The 22,295-nt window shown below is 40.3% G+C and overlaps 1 protein-coding gene and 1 long non-coding RNA gene across 5 annotated transcripts in view; one reads left to right on the top strand and one right to left on the bottom strand.

Annotated features, from left to right (window-relative positions):
- Nucleotides 1–21,445, bottom strand: part of LOC137634235 (uncharacterized) — a 63,572-nt gene extending 42,127 nt beyond the window's left edge. Inside the window, exons 1-2 of one of the 2 annotated variants that reach the window (XR_011042487.1) lie at nucleotides 21,224–21,445; nucleotides 10,155–10,310 (exon numbers count right to left, since the gene is read on the bottom strand). This is a non-coding gene — a long non-coding RNA (uncharacterized lncRNA). The remainder of the gene's footprint in view (nucleotides 1–10,154; nucleotides 10,311–21,223) is intronic. The other variant, XR_011042488.1, reaches the window with a different exon arrangement.
- The window catches only part of Pfas (phosphoribosylformylglycinamidine synthase), a 54,566-nt gene continuing 50,520 nt past the window's right edge, over nucleotides 18,250–22,295 (top strand). The window contains exon 1 of one of the 3 annotated variants that reach the window (XM_068366508.1): nucleotides 18,250–18,314. The gene's annotated coding sequence lies outside the window, so the exon portion shown is untranslated. Of the gene's footprint in view, nucleotides 18,360–21,524; nucleotides 21,653–22,295 lie in introns of those variants that run through there. The other 2 variants (XM_068366507.1, XM_068366509.1) reach the window with 2 other exon arrangements.

Below are 22,295 nucleotides of genomic sequence, written 5' to 3'. Positions count from 1 at the left end.
CGCACCCCAGCCTACGTCCGATGCGTCTGAGAAGAGAACGTGGTTGGGAGTCTGAACAGTCAGGGGAAGACCCTATAAAAGGTTGATAAAGTCCTTTCCTCAGGTTAGACCAGACTTATCTTCCGGAAACCGGGATCGAGACCGCTTCTAGCGTCTTGTCCTTTTCCAGTGAAGAGCTAGATGAAACCGAAGAGGACGGAGGTGTAGTCTTCCAAGTGACACCAATTGAACCACGGATGACAGTGTCCTAACCAGACTCATCCACAGCCTGACAGGGCCGTATTCCTTCTTCAGCATCTTCTGGATGGATAGCAGGGCTGGGGATTGATTTTCTTGTTCAGCCATGTCCTCATCAGAGGGTTCCTCATCCGAAACTGATGAGGAAACGGCAACGGAGTGGGCAACGTCTGACTCGCTGAATCCGGTCGCACTGGTGGATGCGTGACGGAGCCGGACACAAGATCATGGTACTGCTGCACAGTCTGTGAACTGTCAACCATGGGGATGCGAGGAAGTACAGCGACAACCCGAAACTGTCTAGACTGTCTGGGTAGTACAGACAACCCCTTATCGGGTTGCTGAGGTTGCCACACTGCGTCACAACAAGTCACCTCTGCTGGTTGTTGAACGTCTTCCCAGTGACACACTGAACGTCCACAACCACCTCCAAGAGTAGCTTAACGTCAACGTGCGACTGGCAACCCACACTGGGTCGCACCGGTGGAGGAACCATCTCAACTGGCGGACGTGAGTAGGATACCTCAGCGTCAACAGGGCGTACAACCAACCGGTAGGAGGGTCGTTGGCAAGAAGGTTCTTCTCCGTAAAAAATCCTCTATCAAGGACTAAGCTTGGACTGCATGTCTTGCAACAAAGCCCAAGGTCTATGGGAGCAGGTGTGGCAACAGACGGGGTTAGCGACTGAAGCGGAACCATTTACCCTCCCTGGAAGCATGTTATGCTTAAATTAAAGTCCATAGGAGGCTAAGCAGCTTAAGGCTCCTCTCCAAATGACAGAGTCCTCAAGGGAATATCAGAAGGAGGGAGAACAGCACTTTCTCATCTACAGGAACCATGTCCGAGAAAAGCTAGGTTCTCTCAGTGAGGGTTTCACTGGTGCAAAAGCAGCAGACCAGAAGGCAACGTTATGAAACTGCTTGACAGTCTGTGAACTGTCAAAAACTGAACTGTCAACCACAACAGGAGCGTGAGGACATACAGCACTGGTGTATAAGTAGCAGACCAGAAGGCAATGTCATGTAACTGTTTGACAGTCTGTGAGTTGGCAACAACCAAAGTTGTGTGGGGAAGCCTCAACTCCTGACTGACTAGTTAGCTGCGGGCGAGTGGCGGTAACCACAGTGTGTAGCGGAGGCTGACACACCGTGTCAAAACACGGCAGCTTGTGGTAGCTCACGCACGGCAACGGAGTGCTCTGTGTGTGGGAGTCATCATACATCTGGCAGGGTTGACTGTGCATGGGTGGAGGAGCTCTCACAACAAGAGTGTGAGAGCAGGAAGCCATGCCGGGCGCACAACCGTGGGAGGTGTAGGCCCACGGGTGCATCGTCAACCTTCTCCGCAGTCGGAGAGTGGGAGCTGGCAACAACAAAAGCTGAGTGTTGGTGCGTGGGAGGGGCTGCGGTGGGTTGCAGAGCATGCTGTATGGTATGCAGAGCATGCTGTATGGTATGCGGAGCATGCCGCATGGGTTGCGGAGAATGCCGCATAGTACTGGAACCCGGCAGCTCTACAGCACCTTCCCACTGCTGATGCGGTAGCTCACGCATGTCAACGGATGGTGCAGCAAGAACATGCGTCTGGCAGGGTGGACTGCGCATCGGTGGTGGAGCTCTCACAGGTGGAGTGTGGGAGCAGGCAGCCGCAGTATCTGCTGAGCGCACACCGAGGAAGGTTGTAGATAAACAGGTGCATTGTCAACCTTCCAGCACGATACTCCTGCATGAAGGAGCAAGCTGAGACTGTATAGTCTGCAGCATGGACCACTAGGGTCTATGAAAGACGACAACAAACGGAGCTACTGTCCGTTGTGACTGAGGGTCTAAAACAGCTGGTGCGGCAACAGACGGAGTTACTGCCTGTTGCGGTACCGCCTTGCCTCTCTTGGGAGGTGTGCAGTCGTCGGATGACTGCAGCGAGTCCGAACTGACCCAGTGGCTACACCTAGGCCGTTGGACTTGCGCGGAAGGGACCGACTTGCACTTAAAAGCTGCAAGATTTGGTCCATGGTTTCTGCGAGAAACCTCTTCCGCAGACGAGGAATAAATGGGCTCTCTCGTCTTGTGTGGGTGGGGTGATCACGTCGGCAACGTGTGTAGATACACCCGAAACCACGGAGGGAAACGTCTGTTCGTCGATCAAGACCTGTGGAACCCATAAGTCCTTCGACATTACTTCTCCCCTGGGCTTGGGAGCTTGTAAGAGGTATCGGACTAGGTGAACAACTGGCACGAACAAACGAACCCTCGAACGCAACACTGCAACACTTTGCGCATATCACTTTATCACTTTTGATTTTCTGTTTGCACTTATTTCACTGAACTCGAAACTTTAAGTGATTTGTACCTGAAACACGCAATCCTATCCTTCATTAAAAGGTAGTAATTGCGAAAACAGTTTTACAATGTAACAGAAAAACATAATGAAAGATAAAGAATTCAGTGACTGGAAAAGAGACTAAACACTAGATCAAATAAACTACGTTTAAAATCTCTCACCGCATAAAGCCTGGGAACAAGAATAAAACTCTAGAAACGTTTTACCTTCTTCCCCTATAGCGACTAGGGAGAGGAGTAAAAAACGAGAACAACGTTACCCGCTTGAACGAAACGTTTATCCTCCTCTCTCTCCCTCCGTCTCTATCTCTCTCTCTCTCTCTCTCTTGACTTAGAACCTGAGAGATGAGCCCAATTATATATCGTTAAAACATATTATTTGTTAAAGGAAAAAAACTGAAAGGTTTCCCAAATAAAAAGTTCCATTATTAGAATTAAAACCATTTAAGCTAAGAAAGAATGAACGAAACGCTAGAATCGGTTTACTCTTACTGCAACGTGAAACCGTGAAATACTCTCTCTATCGTAACGATAGAGCGCATGTTGAACGTTCTGAACGTCAACAACTGCGGAGACTAAACTAAACGTTAGTTCATCTTTGAAAACAGTACGAGACTATCAAAGAAATTCTTTCAAAAACATTAAAATTAAAATAGCATAAATTCTTAACAGGAAATACGATATGACGGGCTCAATGTTAATTAACTTCGGTTCCAAGTAAGGACCGCCTACTATTAGGAAAGGTCGCATATAAACAAACATAAAAATTAATTTTTATAAGTTTATAATAAATGGAAAGTTAATCGAAGAGGCCTATAAATGGCGGAGAGATATAAAATCTATAACTTTGTTAAGCAAAATTACCAAAAACCTAAACACACTTCCGTTTAAGGGAAGGGTCGGTCATTAAAAGAGAAAGAGAGTCTATACTCTCTTCGACACCAACACTTCCGTCTAAGGGAAGGGTCGGCCATTTAAAAGTGAAAGAGAGTCCATACTCTCTTCGTCACCATAATAAATCTATCCAAAACGAGTTCAAGTTTTGAAATGAAGATAAAACCCCTGCATAGCGAAAGCTCAAAACTGGAATAGTGTACTTCACCAAAAAGTTGTGAAAACAAATCCAGTTAGGGACGGCGTATTAGTAGGTCTTGCCGGTGGCACGACAGAGGAAAAATTGAGTTCTTGTTGACAAGAAGTACTTGAGTACCTACTCACAGATGGCGCTGTTGTGTACACCCCCACCTGTATAGCGATCGCTGGCGTATCCCGACCGTAGATTTCTGTCGGGCAACAGAGTTGACAGCTACATGATCATCGGGTAAGATTAATATTGAAAAATATAATGCAGGTATATAACCTAGCACATTGAAATATAAAACAGATATAGCTTATGCTGTGCAATATTAGATGGCTTAACAAATTAACAATTCCAGTTCCATTTATCATCATCATCATCATCATTATTCAAAATAAGTATTAATTCATTCGGGGCCAACACACCATGAAATTGATGTTATGAAAGAAATGAAAACTGAAGATACAGTAAAAAGCATGATTTGAAAGTTAACACCCCCTCCCCAAAAAGGGGGGGGATAATAATATTGTAAGGACATTGAGACAAGCGTCACCAAGATCAACTGATACTTTATTCAAATGTGCATGGGAGTATATTACAAGGTGCGGACGGAAAGGTAGGATGGCGCTGGCACCAAATCAGATTGAATTGCCCGCCAAAATATATGTTTTTTCTTACACTTACAAATATACGAATTATGAGTTGACAGAAACATGTAATGAAATGATACATATGTCAAAATGTAGCTCTGATAGAGCGGAATACATATACATGGGAAACCATGGTGTGGCGAAAGGAGAATTCAAATAAATAAACAGTTTGTTGATTTTCTGGACGACGAAGGGAGCGGTGTCCTTACAAGTACTCCCCCCCCAAGACATCGGGCGGCGTAGAGGGCTGATGATCAATCTTCATATCTTTTCGGGCGTCGGAGGGTTGCTCTTGTTTTTGAACGGAGGGGCGCGCCGGCGGTCGGCGTAAGGCTCTCTTCCTCTTGTCGTCGTTTGATGATTTTTCTTTCGATGGGCGCCTTGTTTTGAGGTGGAACTCTGGATCTGCCAGGTCCGGCGGAGGCGGTGTCGCTTCCTTCGAGAAACGCTGGTTTCACGCGGTCTATTGAGACCCAGTCCTCTTGGCCATGGACGTCGAGAAGGAAGGCTTTCGGTGTCTTCTTAATTACCCGGTAGGGGCCTCGATAAGGTCTAGTTAGTGGTTGTCGATGAGCGTCGAGACGGACGAAAACGTACCCGCAGTCATCCAGGTTTTTTGGCTTGAAGTGCTTGGTTCTGTCCTGGTAAGTTTTGAGACATGGCCTGAACTTCCTGGCGATGTCCCTTAGGTGATCCAGCTGCGTGTCGTCAGTTGATGAGGGAAAGAATTCGCCAGGAACTGCGAGCGCCTCCCCGTAAACCTTTTCGGTGGGCGAAGGTTCGCCGTCTGCGCGAGGGGCGGTGCGAAGGCCGAGGAGTACCCAAGGAAGTCGGGATTTCCAGTCCCCGTCGGTGCAGCTCGCCATCAGGGACGCCTTGAGGGCGCGGTGAGTTCTTTGGACCATGCCGTTTGCCGCGGGGTTGTATGCCGTTGTGCTGTGGAGCGTCGTCCCCATCAGGTTCGCCAAAGCAAGCCATATTTCTGAGAGGAAAGCTGGGCCTCTATCTGTCGTGATGTCGTCAGGAACGCCAAACCTGCTCACCCAGCTTGACAGGAGGGCTTCGGCGCATGCTTGAGTCGTAGCTTCGGTCATCGGCGATGCCTCCAACCACCTTGTGGAGCGATCGATGATCGTAAGCAGGTAGCGAGCAGATCCAGAAGGGGGCAATGGTCCCACGACGTCGAAGTGTATGTGACCAAAACATCTTTTTGGCTGGGGGAAATCGCCTACCCCCGATTCGGTGTGACGGCTGACTTTGCTTGACTGGCAGTTGATGCATGACTTCGCCCATTCTCGGGCGTCCTTTTTTATCCCTGGCCAGACGAACTTTTCAGACAGAAGGCGAGCGGTGGTGCGTCCTGAGGGGTGTGAAAGTCCAAGGATGATATCGAATATTTTCCTTCTGCAGGAGGCTGGTATCCAGGGACGTGGGTGGCCGGTGCTGGTGTCGCAAAGAATAGTTACTCCTGCTGGTCCGAGGGGAATCGCACTTATCTTGAGCGCGGATGGCCCCGTCAGGTGATCCTGTGCTTCTCGGTCGGTGCGTTGTTCGGTTGCGAGATTGGCGTAGTCGATTCCCAGGTGGATTGCGTCAATTTCAATCCTTGAAAGGGCGTCCGCGACTGGATTTTTCTTTCCTGGGACGTAACGTATGGTGCACCCGAATTCGGCTTTTGTTGCGAGATGACGTTGTTGTCGGGAGGACCATGCGTCAGTCGATTTCGTAAAAGCGTGTACGAGGGGTTGATGGTCCGTCGCGATTGTGAAGGGAGTGCCCTCCAAGATGTGCCTGAAGTGGCGGACAGCGAGGTAGACGGCGAGGAGTTCCCTAACGAAGGTGCTGTATCTTGTTTCGGCGGGTTTCAATTTCTTGCTGAAGAATGCCAGCGGTCGAGGAGACCCATCGACGAGTTGCTCCAGCACAGCCCCACAGGCGACGTTGCTGGCCTCGGTCGTTAGTCGCAGGGGCGCGTTGTCGTAGAAATGAGCCAGGGTGGTGGCATTCGCGAGGGCATCCTTCGTCTGAGCGAATGCCTGTTGCTGGGGCAACCCCCACTCGAGTTTTTTCGCTTTTCCTTTCAGGACGTTGTCGAGGGGTGACAGGGTTTGTGCGAAGTTGGGGATGAAGCGCCTGTAGTAACTGACCATCCCCAGGAACTCCTGAAGTTGGCGGATGGTCGTAGGTATCGGGAACTTTCTGATGGCGTCGACCTTCGTTGTCATGGGTTTTACCCCGCACGAGGATACGCGGTGACCAAGGAAATCCACTCCTTCCGCACCGAACGTGCATTTGTTGAAACGTACGACCAGGCCGTTCTCCTGTAGGCGTTTGAGGACGGTGCAGACGTGCCTCCGGTGTTCCTCCTTGGTTTTTGAGAATATCAGGATGTCGTCGACGTAGCAGACGCAGAAAGGTAGGTCACCCAGAATGCTATCCATCAGTCGTTGGAAGGTCGCGCCAGCGTTGCGTAGACCGAAGGTTGAGTATGCGAAGGTGTAGGATCCAAACGGCGTTACAATGGCAGTTTTCGGGATGTCTTCCGGAAATACGGGGACCTGGAAGTACAGTAAGACTTGAGGAGGTCCATCTTGGTAAAATACTTCGCGCCGTGCAACGCGTTCGTTAGGTCCTGCATGTTGGGCAGCGGGTAGTGATCGGGCGTTGTGATGAGGTCGAGGCGCCTGTAGTCGCCGCAAGGTCTCCAGGACCCGTCCGGCTTTTTTACCATGTGTAGGGGCGATGCCCAGGGGCTCGATGCTTTCTTACAGATACCCATGCGTTTCATGTCCTCAAAGGCGCGTTTGGCATCCTTCAGTTTCTGGGGCGGTAGGGGGGGTAGGCGGCGGAATTTGGCGTGAGTAGGAGGTCCTGTCGTTGTGATGTGGTGGTAGATACCGTGCTTGGACGGGGAACCTGGCGAGTGTCGGAGCTCGGGCTTGAAAACCTCGGGAAATTCTTGTAGGAGGTCGGCGTAGGGGTGCGTCGTTACATTGTTGCAGGGCCGTGTTCTAGGGCGCGGGACTGGCAGGTTCCCGTGTCGATGAGACGTTTGTTAGCGACATCGACGAGGAGTCCGTGGTGGGCGGGGAAATCCGCACCGAGGAGGGGGCGATTGACGTCAGCGATGGCGAAGGGCCAAGAATACGAACGGCCCATGATAGATATCTTGAGGGTCCTAATCCCATAGCACTGTATGGGAGATACGTTGGCGGCGATGAGTGAGGGAGCGTTTTTGTCGGGACCAGGGTCTAGGTCAGACTTGGAAGGTGGGAACGTTGACTGCATTGCGCCGGTGTCTACCATGAGTCTACGGTTGGAAATGGTATCGAGGATATAGAAACCATTCTTGTTTTGGTTACCTGCGGCTGCGATGGTGGCAGGTGGATGCTTCTGGCGTCGTCTTCCAGGGAAACTGCATGGTGCTCTACATTTCTTGGCGTCGCTGCCGAACTGTTGGTGGTAGAAGCACCATGCTGGGTTAGTCCTAGGGTTCGGTCGTGTTGGTTGCGGCGGTTTCTTTCTTGATAGAACGTTGATCTCGTCGTCCTCAGGGGCCGTTGCCGAGGAGTCTATGGAAGAGCAGCTGCTGAAGGAGGAGAACGAAGACGGTGTTGACGATGATGCTCCGAGGCGAGATGCTTTGGAGGCCTCGTGGAGCTTCTGAGCCTTCGACAGGAGTTCGTTCATCGGGAGCGTGTCGGCGTCTGTCAATCGGGCCCTTACGTCCTGTGGTAGGCGTCGAAGAAAGATCTCGCGAGATAAGCTAATCTCACGTCGTCGGCCAATGCTGTCTGTTTCGGGGAGCAAAAGCAGGCCGGTTAACTCGTCCCACGCCTCGACAGGAGAGGTGTCACCCATGGGCTTGTCGGCGAGGTCCAGGACTTTCTGTGCCTTTGCTGAAACGGAGAGGGAGTAGATACCGATGAGTTTCGTTCTCAGGTCGTCGTATGAAACTTGGCCGGCCTGAGCATCGAGCCATGGGGAAATCTTGTCGAATACCTCTTCAGGTATGGAGGTGAGAACGATGTCAGCCTTGGCGCAGGAGTCGCTGAGTCTAGCGACACGGAAGAGTACTTCTGCTCTCAGGAACCAGGAAGCGGTGTTGTGTTGGGAAAAGGGCGGCAGTTTGACTTTGGGCGTGGAGGCGAGGCCGTTGGGTGCGATGGGCGTGTTGCTTCCTGCATCGTGGCCAGACGACGAGTCGGCGAAGAGGTGAGAAGTTGATATGTCGGTTAAGCTCATCCTACTGCCTTACATGCACCGAAGTGTGGGAGAACCAAAGGCAGGCTCATGCCTAAGGTAACGGAGTATAGAGAAGGTAGCACGGCCGTAATAAGTCCGTTAATGGCAAAGCCAAAACCGCTGATGCTACTTTCAACTGCGGGGTCACCAGTTGTAAGGACAGTGAGACAAGCGTCACCAAGATCAACTTATACTTCATTCAAATGTGCATGGGAGTATATTACAAGGTGCGGATGGAAAGGTAGGATGGCGCTGGCGGCAAATCAGATTGAATTGCCTGCCAAAATATATGTTTTCTCTTACACTTACAAATATACGAATTATGAGTTAACAGAAACATGTAATGAAATGATACATATGTCAAAATGTAGCTCTGATAGAGCAGAATACATATACATGGGAAACCACGGTGTGGCGAAAGGAGAATGCAAATAAATAAACAGTTTGTTGATTTTCTGGACGACGAAGGGAGCGGTGTCCTCACAATATATAAAGTGCAGATGATACCCAAGATATGCTAGAAATAGTTACTCTATAATCATACTGTAGTATTCTATTTGCAGTATGCACTATATTGCAATATACTGGCTACTGTATAATTATATATAGTATGATCCAGCCAATGTGTTGCCTTTCTGGTAAGCAACTGCCTGTGCGGTCCAGCTGGCATGATGCTAACTGGACTGGGAAAAGGAGAGAAATATATTTGTATATATCCCACCCAACTTATTTCCTGTGACCCCCCTTACAAAATTAAAACAGAGTTTCCTAATCATGGAGGCTTGAGGATAAGGGCTCTGCCCATTAAGATGGGGTTAGGAGTGTAACCTCCAGTCCTTAAAATTTTAATATTGCAGGGTAATCTGAAGACTGATTTCTAATCAGAATATTGAAGAATTAAATTCTTTCAATATGAGATTGGGTTCCACAAATATTTGGGTAGGATTTTCAAATATATTGCATCACTGAGCAAAATCGCTACAAAAGGAATGTCCGCCATCCTGGGAATGTCGCTGGGGTGGTGGTCAATAGTAGTATGAGAACGGGGGTAACCTTGTTACTCTACTATTCTTTGGCCACGTCCCACTCGAAGTGTAAATGCTATTAGGGGTGCAGATTGCTATGTGGCGTGTCAAGAATGCGTCCACTGATATTATGCGATATCCTTGAGAAAATTTTAAGGATATTTGCTCCAGGAGTTACAATTCTGGAACCTGAAGTTTAATTCTCTGGGAATATCACTGTAGTATAATATATCCCTTTGGAAGCTACCTTAGGAACTTCCATCAGGACGACATGGCTTGAGCCCAAAAATGTGACATACGTAGTTTAACAAAGAAAAATGTTGACAGCTTAATCTGCATGGATATTTTGTAACCTGCTTTTTATGATATTAAATATTGAATTGGTTGTCAATGTTATAGAAAGCTACTGGGCATGACAATCTATTTAAATTACCTGAAACTATGCAATAAAAAAACCTGACCATCTACAAATGATAAGATATAATCCAGAAACTCTCCTAGAAGTACCTAAAATAGTATAAAAATATATACTGTAATTTATGCAGCATTAGTAAAAAAAAAAATATAGCCCTCCACATACCTTCATTACCAATATTTCTCGTGAATGAATAAATCAATTGCAACGAGGGGGGAATTTGCTGAGGTAGTTTAAACTTACTTGGAGAAATTATTACCTTGTCTCCCTCTTTTCTTCACAGATGTACAAACCAGTTTCCCAAGAGTATCTTTGCAGAACCTGGAAGGGAGAAAGAGCAGATATAACTAATATTTGGTGGGATAATATTATATTCTCGGAAATGAAAGGTCACCACCAACCATAGTACAGACTAAAATATAATGCAGGTACATAACCTAGCATATTGAAATATAAAACAAATATAGCTTATGCTATGCAATATTAGATGGCTTAACAAATTAACAATTCCAGTTCCATTTATCATCATCATCATCATTATTATTCAAAATAAGTATTCATTCATTCGGGACCAACACACCATGAAATTGATGTTATGAAAGAAATGAAAACTGAAGATAAAAAGCATGATTTGAGAGATACCAAAAAAAAAAAGAAGGAGAGATAATAACAAAGTGCTGGTGCTGTAAAAACATCCGACTGAAGATAGGGATGGGATGAAAAACAAGAGTGAACAAGAGTTGAAAGATCATGAAAAAGTTAATTAAATCCAATTATGAAAACCTTATGTTAAAAGAAGCGTTCACAATCCTAGAACAGGAACTAAATGAAAACGAAGATAGAATCATCACTAGAAGAAAAAGAAAATCTAAATTAGTTAAAAGATAAGAGAAGAGGCTCTTGAGCAAAACCGGTGTAGCAGGAAATTTTTCCCCCCTGACTGAAATTCCCCCCGGGAAAAATTGCCTAGGATCGATTTCCCCCCCGGGAAAAGCAGCCCGGGCTGTTATTCCCCCGGGGGGAATTTCAGCCCTAGGATATTTTTCCCCCCCTAGGCCATTTCTCCCCCCACCCTCCCTTACAGAGAAACTATTTTCATGAATTAAATAATCAACGGTAAGTTTGACAAAATATTAGGATATATATATATATATATATATATATATATATATATATATATATATATATATATATATATATATATATATTGTGAAAACCTTACTCTTCTTTCATACTGTCCAGCGCGAAATAAAAAGTACACTTGATGCTAAGAAGCACTATGGATGAGAAAGGAGATGATACCAATTCAGTTGTGTTACCAGAGATTATGTGGGAACCGAGTGGGAAACCGGGGTTTTTAGGTTGGGGAAATGTCATAAACGAGTGATTTACAAGGTTGGGGAAATGTCATAAACGAGTGATTTACAGCAATAATAATGGTCAGAAATGCTAAATAAGAACAAGATAACCAGTTGGTAAAACATATGGATCATGTAAGTGGCTGAACATAGGCCAATCATGATCATTTAACACATTTGAGATTTGTAAAAGGGTACAGAACCTAACAAACCAACCTAACCTAACCTAGTAGTTCCCAGGTCACAACCCCTAGCCGGGGGCAAGCCCCCGGACCCCCTTCCCAGGTCACAACCTCTTGGACTATCCCAATATCAGCCTTCATCAATAAATTCTTTAAACAAACAGGCATTATTTTTTTCGTTGCATTTGGAGATTTAAAGTTACTTCTGCACAAATTTCTTGAATTGAGGATATATATACTAAAGAATTTGATTGTTCCCTTACATCCTTCGAAATCAGCAAGCTTGTTTTCTAAGCAATATTGCATGGAGTTTGATACGGATTCACCAAGAAACTGAGCAGCACGCTAAAAATTCATTGTTCTTTTTCATCCAAGCAATATGTTGTGACCTCAATTTATTGCCTAAATGTAACCTTTCATTGTCTTGCAATTTGTGCAGCTTTTCTATGAAATCCCATTGAATTTGATTTCCATGGCAAACCAAAAAAAAAACAAAAACAAAAAAAATAATGGTTACTTCCACCAAGCAGAGGGGGAATCTTGGCCCAGAGGGGGGAATATTATCCTGGGACAAAGTTCCCCCGGGGGCTTATATATCCTGGGCCATATTTCCCCCGGGGGGAATTTCGGACGGGGGGAAAACCAGACCGTTACACCTGTAGTAGAAAGGAAAATAGATCTTAAAGTTTGAACACAAATGTCGGTCCAAAATAAAGAATATTAAGAAGGAAGACATGGAGACAATAAAGAATATTGAAAAGGGTAATATAAAATTACTTTGATTAGAGTAAAAGACAGAGGAAATAGAAATTAAGAACATGACACATTTAAACTACGAACAGCCCAAGCCAACGACTGTGAATGTAAATGTTGCTAGAGCTAAGGCGAGTTATAGCAATCTGCCATAAAAAAATCTGGGGAGGCTAAGAACGCCGGATCAGGGCAGAAACAATTTGCAGGATATGGGGCGGAATCAACTAAAGTGGCCCCCAAGGTCAGCCATGATTTTGGCAGTCCTAATCACATTCAGAAGAAAAAAATAATCAAGACAAATTCCACAAAAGTTATATTAATAAAAATATCTATAGTAAATTTAAATTGGAATCTGAGTAGATATAAAGTTTACCTTTTGGCATTTTCAGAAATACCATAGGTGTTAATTGACCTTTTAGATTGGCAAACTTTTAGTAATTTCACTCTGATTAATCTAACGTCCTGATATGGAGTTGGGAGCAGATTAGGATCTTGTATGTTATGTCCCTTAATGAAGATCATACCCTACAGAAATTATGGAATAATTAAGTGACAGGCTCTACAGGGAAAAAAAAACTTAGCTGCTTCTAATATATAATTGGTCTTAATGATGATTAGTCTTGCACAATTAATGTCATCATCTCGTAGGCAAGTTATTTGATATCTAAATATCTAGATATAATTTCTTGTATTTCACTCGTGAACGACCTTTATTCTGTTTGCAGAATAAAGGTCGTTCAAGAGTGGTTAAATAGTCTCAACTAAAGCTGAACGACCTAAAGGTAGTTATTATCGGTATGCTATAGCTGTTACAAAAAGAAAAGGAAAATGCATATCGATAACCAAGGAATTTTTTAATAAAATTCTGAACTGTTATCCTGGTCTATCTATATTCATTTAACGAAATTACACACAACAATACATGTACACTATAGCGTTCCTTCTTCCATCTTGCTGTCCAACCTCTCGCCTTTTACCTCATGGGTTAACAATGGGGATTCCAACATCAACCCACCCCCAAGTTGCACTTTAGGTCCTGAATGTCTTCAAAGGCCCTAGCACTTGGCTTTTATAACCTTATTTCATAAATCTTCTCATATTGCGAGTATTAACATAATCGGGGAAACTTTGAAGTAGTTTTCCTTCTTGCTTGAGGGTACACTCGGCAACACAATTCTATCTTATTTCTCTTCCTCTTGTTTTGTTAAAGTTTTTATAGTTTATATAGGAAATATTTAATTTAATGTTACTATTCTTGAAACATTTTATTTTTCCTTAAGTTTCCTTTCCTCACTGGGCTATTTTCCATGTTGGAGCCCCTGGCCTTATAGCATCCTGCTTTTCCAAATAAGGTTGTAGCCTAGCAAGTAACAACAACAACAACAACAACAACAACAATAATAATAATAATAATAATAATAATAATAATAATAAAAATGGTACAGATTTACACATGTCAATAACAGTGGTAAGAATGATACTAAAAATAACAACATTGATGATGATGAACTAATTACTGTGTCAAAGAAAATAAAAAATATAAAGAACCTAATTTAAATATCTGGAAAATATGAGTAATAACAGAGCAAAGATAATGAGTAATAAAATAGAAATTATACGAAAATAAAACAATCCAATCGTACGTATATTAATCCTTTATCTTTATTTGAATAGCACCAACAGTACTCATCGTCCGATGGGTTGAAACCAAAGTGCCTCAAAAAAAAAAAAAAAAAAAAAAAAAAAAAAAAAAAAAAAAAAGTCCATATACAGTAGTTCTATACTACACAGTATTTTAGAGGTTTTGTTCCAGCTGTGACCAAGTTATGGAATGATCTTATTAATCAGGTAGTCCAATTTGCGGAACTTCAAAAGCACAAACTTGCAGAAATTTGTTTCATGTTGAACAGGCTGACACAAGTCTCTTTTTATAGTTTTTTATATGAAAAATGTGTCAATGTTGTTACTGATCTGGAAATATTTTATTCTAGTAGTTCATTACTTCTCTTGTAGTCTACTTATTTCCTTTCCTCACTCAGTTATTTTTCCCGTTGGAGTCCTTAGGCTTAAAGCATCCTGCTTTTCCAAATAAAGTATAATAATAATAATAATAATAATAATAATAATAATAATAATAATAATAATAATAACCTGCATTTTCAGAAAACCAATAATGAAATTTCTTGAATTAAATCTATCACTGGTCAAATACTCCAAAGATACATGATAATGGCATTTCTCATTTTCCAATCACATTTTTGTGGAATTAGCTAGAAAATAAATATTTGTGTAGTTTAAGCTTGAAGAGTATTTCGGGAAGATGCCAAAAATGAAGTGTGTAATCCAATCTAAAGAGAAACGAAAATACATGAACTACAACGAAGGGTTAATTTCTCATTACACATTTTCTCTTTTATTTATTAATCATCACTTTACCATAATGTGAATTGGATTGGAATTACGACTCTGAGTAAAAAGTGTTGAAAATTACCAATATACTGAGCAAAGGAAATTGCATTAGTGCCCACGTTGTACAGACGTCAGCTATAATCACTGAGCTGTGTTAGTGGCAGAGGAGGAACTATGCTACTTCGATAAGAACCAATTATCAATCAAAGCAAAATTTAACATTGGTCTAGTAATATATTGTACACTCAACGGCCCATAATCATTTCAAATAACACATATATTGTTACATTTAGATATTCTCAAAAGTTAATGTTGCAAAGTTGTTAATTGCAGTAACACTAATACCCGATGCAGCTTTTGTGATGTTACCACACTTGCGTTATCAGAAAATTCCCAACAACAGGGGCTGATCAGCACTCGGCTGCTCCTCGTGCAGATTAAGTGTTAACAATGCGGTTTTATGAGAGAGAGAGAGAGAGAGAGAGAGAGAGAGAGAGAGAGAGAGAGAGAGAGAGAGAGAGAGAGAGAGAGGGGGGGGGGGGGTGTTACAGCCTCAGACTCTTACTAGCAAATACAACGCTGAACTAATGAATAGAGCGAGGAATGATAGATACATTAACTATATTTTTTTATTACATATAACTACCTGAACACGAAGCAAGAGAGAGAGAGAGAGAGAGAGAGAGAGAGAGAGAGAGAGAGAGAGAGAGAGGGGGGGTTACAGCCTCAAACTCTTACTAGCCGATACAACGTTGAACTAATGAATAGAACGAGGAATGATAGATACATTAACTATATTTTTTTATTACATATAACTACCTGAACACGAAGCAGGAGAGAGAGAGAGAGAGAGAGAGAGAGAGAGAGAGAGAGAGAGAGAGAGAGAGAGAGAGAGAGAGAGAGAGAGAGAGAGAGAGAATGACTATAACACGTTCGATTTATCGAGATTAATAAAATAGTTTCAAACTATTATCTATAACTATTGTTTAATTTTATATTGTAAATTTTGAGTAATCAAAACGAGGGCATTTCATGAATTTTAGTTCTTAAACTACTAACCAGTTGAGAGCGAAAATAAAATTAAGTAACAATAAATAAAAGAAAATATTTTAGTCCGGGGTGTATAATTTAAGTATCGTAGCTAAACGGGCTGCCTCAGAAACAAGAGCCCGTGCTGTCATAAGGTAATAATCGTCAACAATCATTGAATCTTCTATGAGTGACAGCATTTTACGACATTCTAAAACAAATGGATTTAAGTAAATCCATATTCGAACCCTCTTTAACGATAGAGTAAATCATTCATAACGATCCCAACCAATGAATGGATGTAATGAGCCACTAAATATATAACACACACTACTACATACATATCAGCTATGTATAAATCACAGAAATTTTCATTCTTCTACAAGTCTATAAATGATACACTTAAAAACAATAACATTTTCCCATATGTTTTGTGTGTAACAGGAGAATTGTAGATGTAACAATGTTAACGCTTAAATTTAATACCATCCAGCAGGACCAACCTCCGACATCACAATAATAAATTCTGTCAATTCCAGTTTCAGGGCAGTGGGTATTGTAGTTTCCCAAAGGCTTATGTCTAAATCCGTTTTTATATTACTGTGATCTTTTACTGTATGGGTACACTATTTCTTAAGTATTTCTGTCCAATTATATATATATATATATATATATATATATATATATATATATATATATATATATATAATATATATATATATATATATATATATATATATATATATATATATATTATATATATACATATATATATATATATATTATATATATACATATATATATATATATATATACATATATATATATATATATATATATATATTATATATATAAATATATATATATTATATATATATAAATATATATATATATATATATATATATATTATATATATATACATATATATATATATATATATATATATTATATATATATATATATATATATATATATATATATATATATATATATATATTATATATATATAAATATATATATATTATATATATATATCTATCTATCTATCTATATATATATATATATATATAAATAAATATATATATATATATATATATATATATATATATATATATTAGTTCATCAAACTTAACTAGACTCCACAAGGCACTAGACGATGAACTAATATATATACATATATATATAAGTTCATCGAACTTAACTAGACTCCACAAGGCACTAGAAGAGCTGGAAGACCCAGGCCTACATGGCTGAGGAATGTGAAGCGCGAAGGAGGATATGATGAATGGAGAAGATATACTTTGACAGGATTTTGGGGATCCAACATACTACTCACGTTTGGAAGGTAGGCTACACTTTGCTTATTTGGCTAATAATAATTGAATCAATACTAATACTTTAGAAAATGGGAATGAAAAAAGAAAGCAGACCAACAACAGCATAGGAATCTTTGAATACTACTACAAACAGATTCATGATAGTGAAAAAAGATGAAATCGAGAACTTCTTGTCGAACAGGTTCAATGGGAATCACGTGAACTGATGAGACTAATTTTACGATCTTGGAGAAAATTTTCATTCCATTTTATTATATACATTTTCCTCTATTATAGCCTTATCTTCTAATATGCTATTTGAACACTGAAAAAATATTGTAAATTAATTCTTGTAAACATTTCGGTATATCAGTAAATATTTTTTTCTTAATTGTATTCTTCAGAGTTCGAATTAGACATCCGGCTAGTTGCATTGTTTTATTCTTTTCCTTCATTACAACCAGTGAAGTGATTTCGTATGCAACTTTTTCATGTATGGATTATCATTGCTAGTTCGGATAGTTCGGACAGTCAATGTCAAGGTTTGACTTATTGCAATATCAATGAGGTTTAAATGTTAATTTTTTCGACAGTGAACATAAAAATGTAACCCAGAGATATAAGAGTATTTTCACTGATGAATAAAATTTACCTTTTATTTCTAATTTCGAGGAATAAACCCAAAACGTTCCATTTCATTGCCGATTTTCCCTCGAGCGTCAACCAGCTATCGAATAGAGACCACCAATGGCATTTCCACTAATATATAATAAAATAATGTAACATCACATTCGATGTACCCTCTAACCACGGGAAAATCAAGATTGATATTATCTACAGATCTGTTCTTTCACAGGGAGAAATTGAAAAAGAAATCTTATTATAATTTAGTGAGTGGTCAAAGCAGAGTCCCTCTAATCCAGACGACCTTGGGATCTACCCTGATCTTACCCTTACTCACCACCACACTAGGGCCGACTGGTAGATGTATGATAAATGTGATTATATGCACTCATAACTAATAAGGTTCTTTAGCTAGGAAAACTAACAGTTAAGATGCTGTTCATATATGTAGTCAGCTATAACTTTAAGGAGCTCAAATGGAATTGTGTTTGCTACTGATCATGAATCGTGTCATTCGCAATGGAATTATATGGCATCTTGACTAAGGTTCTAGCTGTAAGGTTGTCTTTACAACCGGCATTCGAAGTCAAGACATCTGACAAGTGGGAACTGGGTAGTGAGGCGGTCATCTTGTTTACTCTTACGGTGTTTTGGTGAGATAGTATTGATGTAACTTTCTTTTAAATCATTGTGAAAGGGTGAGTATTAATGCCAATAGTTCTAGCAACTTTAATTTAATACAATAAGTGTTAGTGTGGCTGAGTGTCAGCTATTTCGAGCAATTACATGGGTGAGTGTAATGAAAGAAAGTTCTTAGTGGTTATTCATAAAACATGAAATTAATGGAATCAACAACGCGTAAAATCGTGAAATCATAATTTTCTTGGAATTTATCGATAAGTCCAGATTCTATGCAGAAAGAAATGTGCTTTTCAAACGCGTTCACAGACTAGGTTAGGACCAAGACAGCCAAATTTGGCAAGTTTAATTTATTTATTAAAGCCATTTGGACGAAATTAATTAGGTTTTAAGAAACCTGGTCAGTTTAATACGCCATATATGTTAAAGCACTTTGATATAGTGCCGTAAAATAACTAAAGTTTATTTACGGAATCGCATTCTATGACGGTAAAAACCATTTACATATTTTGAAAGGATTATTATTCACTAAATCTTAAAGCACGTTCATTGCTTTCCTTGCGTTTCATGTCACTATCATAAAGAATAATGATGGGAATAACACAAAGACCGAAAAAGAGCAACATGGATACAAGCTAACTAAAATTGAGGATATTCCATGTAAGAAAAAGAAATGGACGGGGCAGGAAACAAAATGAGAATAACAGATAATAGATGGGTGTTAAGAATATAATAATGGGTTCCTAGACATTGCAAAAGAAGCAGGGGAAAGAAGCAAAGACGATGGATTGATGAGCAAAGAAAATTTGTTGGTATTGACTGGCATAGAAAGCATAAACAGACGCAAGGGTAGGACATGTCTGAGACCTTTGTCCTACAGTGGACTAGTTACGGCTGATGATTTTATACACACACACACATTATATATATATATATATATATATATATATATATATATATATATATATATATTTGTTAGAGTATTTTTGGATTTAATAGTCCCGCCCCCTTCTTCCCCCCTAGCAGTGACGCCCCCCACCCCACCATACCGTACCCTGAACCGTTTTTCCTTACAGGATGATTCCAGATAATAGATAACATACATAGCCACCTTTATCTCGAAGCTTTTATCAAGGATAAACCACAAATGGAGAGAACAAACATTCATACCAACATCCACTCCATAAGCCTAAACAGAAATGCATTCTGTTTCGATTCCCTTCCCAGATATGCTTGAGCTACACCTAATTTTGTTAAGCACAAGTTTCTCATGATGAAATTCATGCCGGTAATTAATTCTGAAACAAATCGGACCTGGAGAAAGGAGATTTTCCTACCACATTTTAGATGTTTGCATAGTAATCAACCACTACTGAGAGAGAGAGAGAGAGAGAGAGAGAGAGAGAGAGAGAGAGAGAGAGAGAGAGAGAGATTAAACCCGGAGTGTCTTCTCTGAAGATTTATAGATAGGCCTAAGATGGGTATCATTTCAAAACCTCTTTCGTTCCAATTTTTTTTCATTTTTCTAAAAATCGTTCTACGAAAAATATGCACTACAATCGCTCTATGATTATCTATATACCAAGTATGTCATTACTTTCATTTAAATAATGAAAGCTTGTAAACCATAAGAAAAAGGTTGATTAGAAAGTGTATGGCAAAGCACAAACATAGTTATCGTGTTGAAAAGTCTAATCACACAATTCAATCAACAATTATCACTGTATATTTGAAAATCAACAAGTGGAAATATTGGTCCCGTGTAAAAGTAGTGAGAGCAGCCGATCACGTTACTGAAGCATGGATAAGTTTTTTTTTTTCTTTTTTTTTCCCTTTTTGCCTGAGGTCAGCTTCCACAAGAACCACATGTAAGGGACGGGAAAGGCCAGGACCAGCACTCTAAATATATCTACAGCGTTAAATACTGTATTTCATTGTAACCAGACTTTAATTTTGATAGATCGGATTAATATAATAAACGTTAAGATCATATGGTAACATGAAATAAATATCTTCACCATAACTTGCATTGTCCTTAAAAACTTTTCCGAGTTTATTTTATTCGACTCAATCTAGCATATAAATTTCTGAATTAAATATATGTCTTACTAAAGCATGATTTGCATAAATCAATTTCATTAAACCTTATTGTCTTTTATTACGACAAAAAAATTTTCACATATCAACTCGACCTCGTCATAACTGAATTACATGTGTAGTTTTCTTCAATGATTTACCTTAAACATACTAATATGGTACAGCTCCAATTCTGTTATAATCTACTAGATTCAGGGCATCTTACTGCAGTAAAATTGTGCATTAGAATTATCGTACCCGATGCATTAAAATCGATCATTTAAGAGAAATCTCTCATAATAAATGCATGTCTAACAAGTTTTAATAACAAGACAAAGTCTAATAGTAAATAGCTTTGTCAACTCCGTAACTATAAAGATTCGAGTCTCTGCTTTGCAAAATAACCAATGCCTACAGTATGTCTTGGAAATAACCTTTGAACTTTCCAGCATAAATGACATGTCTAGTATATAAAATTGCAAAACCCAAAGTTAAAATTAACCGAGTTAATTAAACAAATTTCCTCATCTCCAGCCAGGTTTTATATTTCCTAATTGTTGTTTTTTTATTACTCAGGTCCACTTACGTTGAATTTCATACAAATATATACCCTGTAACCTGTAAAAATAGGGAATTTCAGAGCCCTGATTTAAAAGATACAACGTTTAACAGACTACTAGTTTCCTCCTATGCAATTAGGTTTTGTATCAACCAAAATGTTATTTTAATTTATTACGCAGGTTCACATATGTCGAAACATATAACCTGACTGTGACTTATTTAATATCTCAGCAAAGCTAATATAATGAGAACAATTATTACAAACACAGTACACTATTGTACTTACAACAGCCTGCTTGTAATAACAACGTCGAAGCTCCTGTGGCAATATTACTTTTCAGTGGCCTGTGTTATCAAGTACAGTCTGCTTTGCAAATGGAGCTGTAAATTATGCCTATTTATTTCAATGTATCCATTGAAAACGACTAAGACGAACAATAGATCTTGATGCACTCTGTGTCACTAGTGTGGGATGACTGAAAGACACTTCGAGAAGTTACGGGCAAGTATTCTTTGAACGGGAACTTTTACTCAGGAAAGGAGGCTTGCGTGAATAGCGGTAACTACTCGTTCTTCCATCACTCTTAACTTGTTAACGTGTTATAGTGTCTTAGGTCTTAAGCTTTTTATTAATGCGTGCTTTCGTGGAATATCAGTGACCGGAGGGTAAACATCTGAAGTATAATTTTTTTCTCCAAGTTCTTTGAATTCTAAGGTGAGTTTGCAATTGATCACTTTGATGAATTATGCCACGAGACGTTCAAGTACCATTCTTAAAAGGTACAGTTATTTTTGTATGCACCTTCCCCGTGAAATTTTTTTTTTGTTAATTAGTTTACGTATATAGTGTCCCTAGCCTTGAATAATGACCATAATCGGAATTTTTCTTGTTTAGAGAAAGCAAGTTGGCACATGCACAAAGGTTAAGTTACCAGTTAATAAATGATCAATCGCTATGAAATCACCATTTTAAGCAAATTTAGCACAACGTGTGAAAATTCTGGATGCTCTATCTTGTTGGTGGTAAAAGATTTACCGCCGAAGATTATACGAAATATAGAAAGAGATGGTCCTGCAGTGTGCGATTGTGGGACCTAAACCGAACAACAAAACAGCAAAGAGTACTTTATCTTCGGGAATATTATGGAAAATATATATTAACGACAAATAAAAGTTGCATATATTAATCCCATACAATTAAAATTAAGGTAATAAAATTCACAAGCTTCACGTAAAATCCCCGAGAAGAAAAACGTGTCCAAAACCCTTAAAAACATTGCAATTGTTAATACAAACTATATACAGCAACGACACCAAATGCAGCCATTTCTAGTCCGCTGCAGGACAAAGGCCTCATA

Source organism: Palaemon carinicauda, chromosome 44 (assembly GCF_036898095.1).
Source record: "Palaemon carinicauda isolate YSFRI2023 chromosome 44, ASM3689809v2, whole genome shotgun sequence".
Classification (NCBI taxonomy): Eukaryota; Metazoa; Arthropoda; class Malacostraca; order Decapoda; family Palaemonidae; genus Palaemon; species Palaemon carinicauda.
This window is presented reverse-complemented; position numbering and strand designations above follow the sequence as displayed.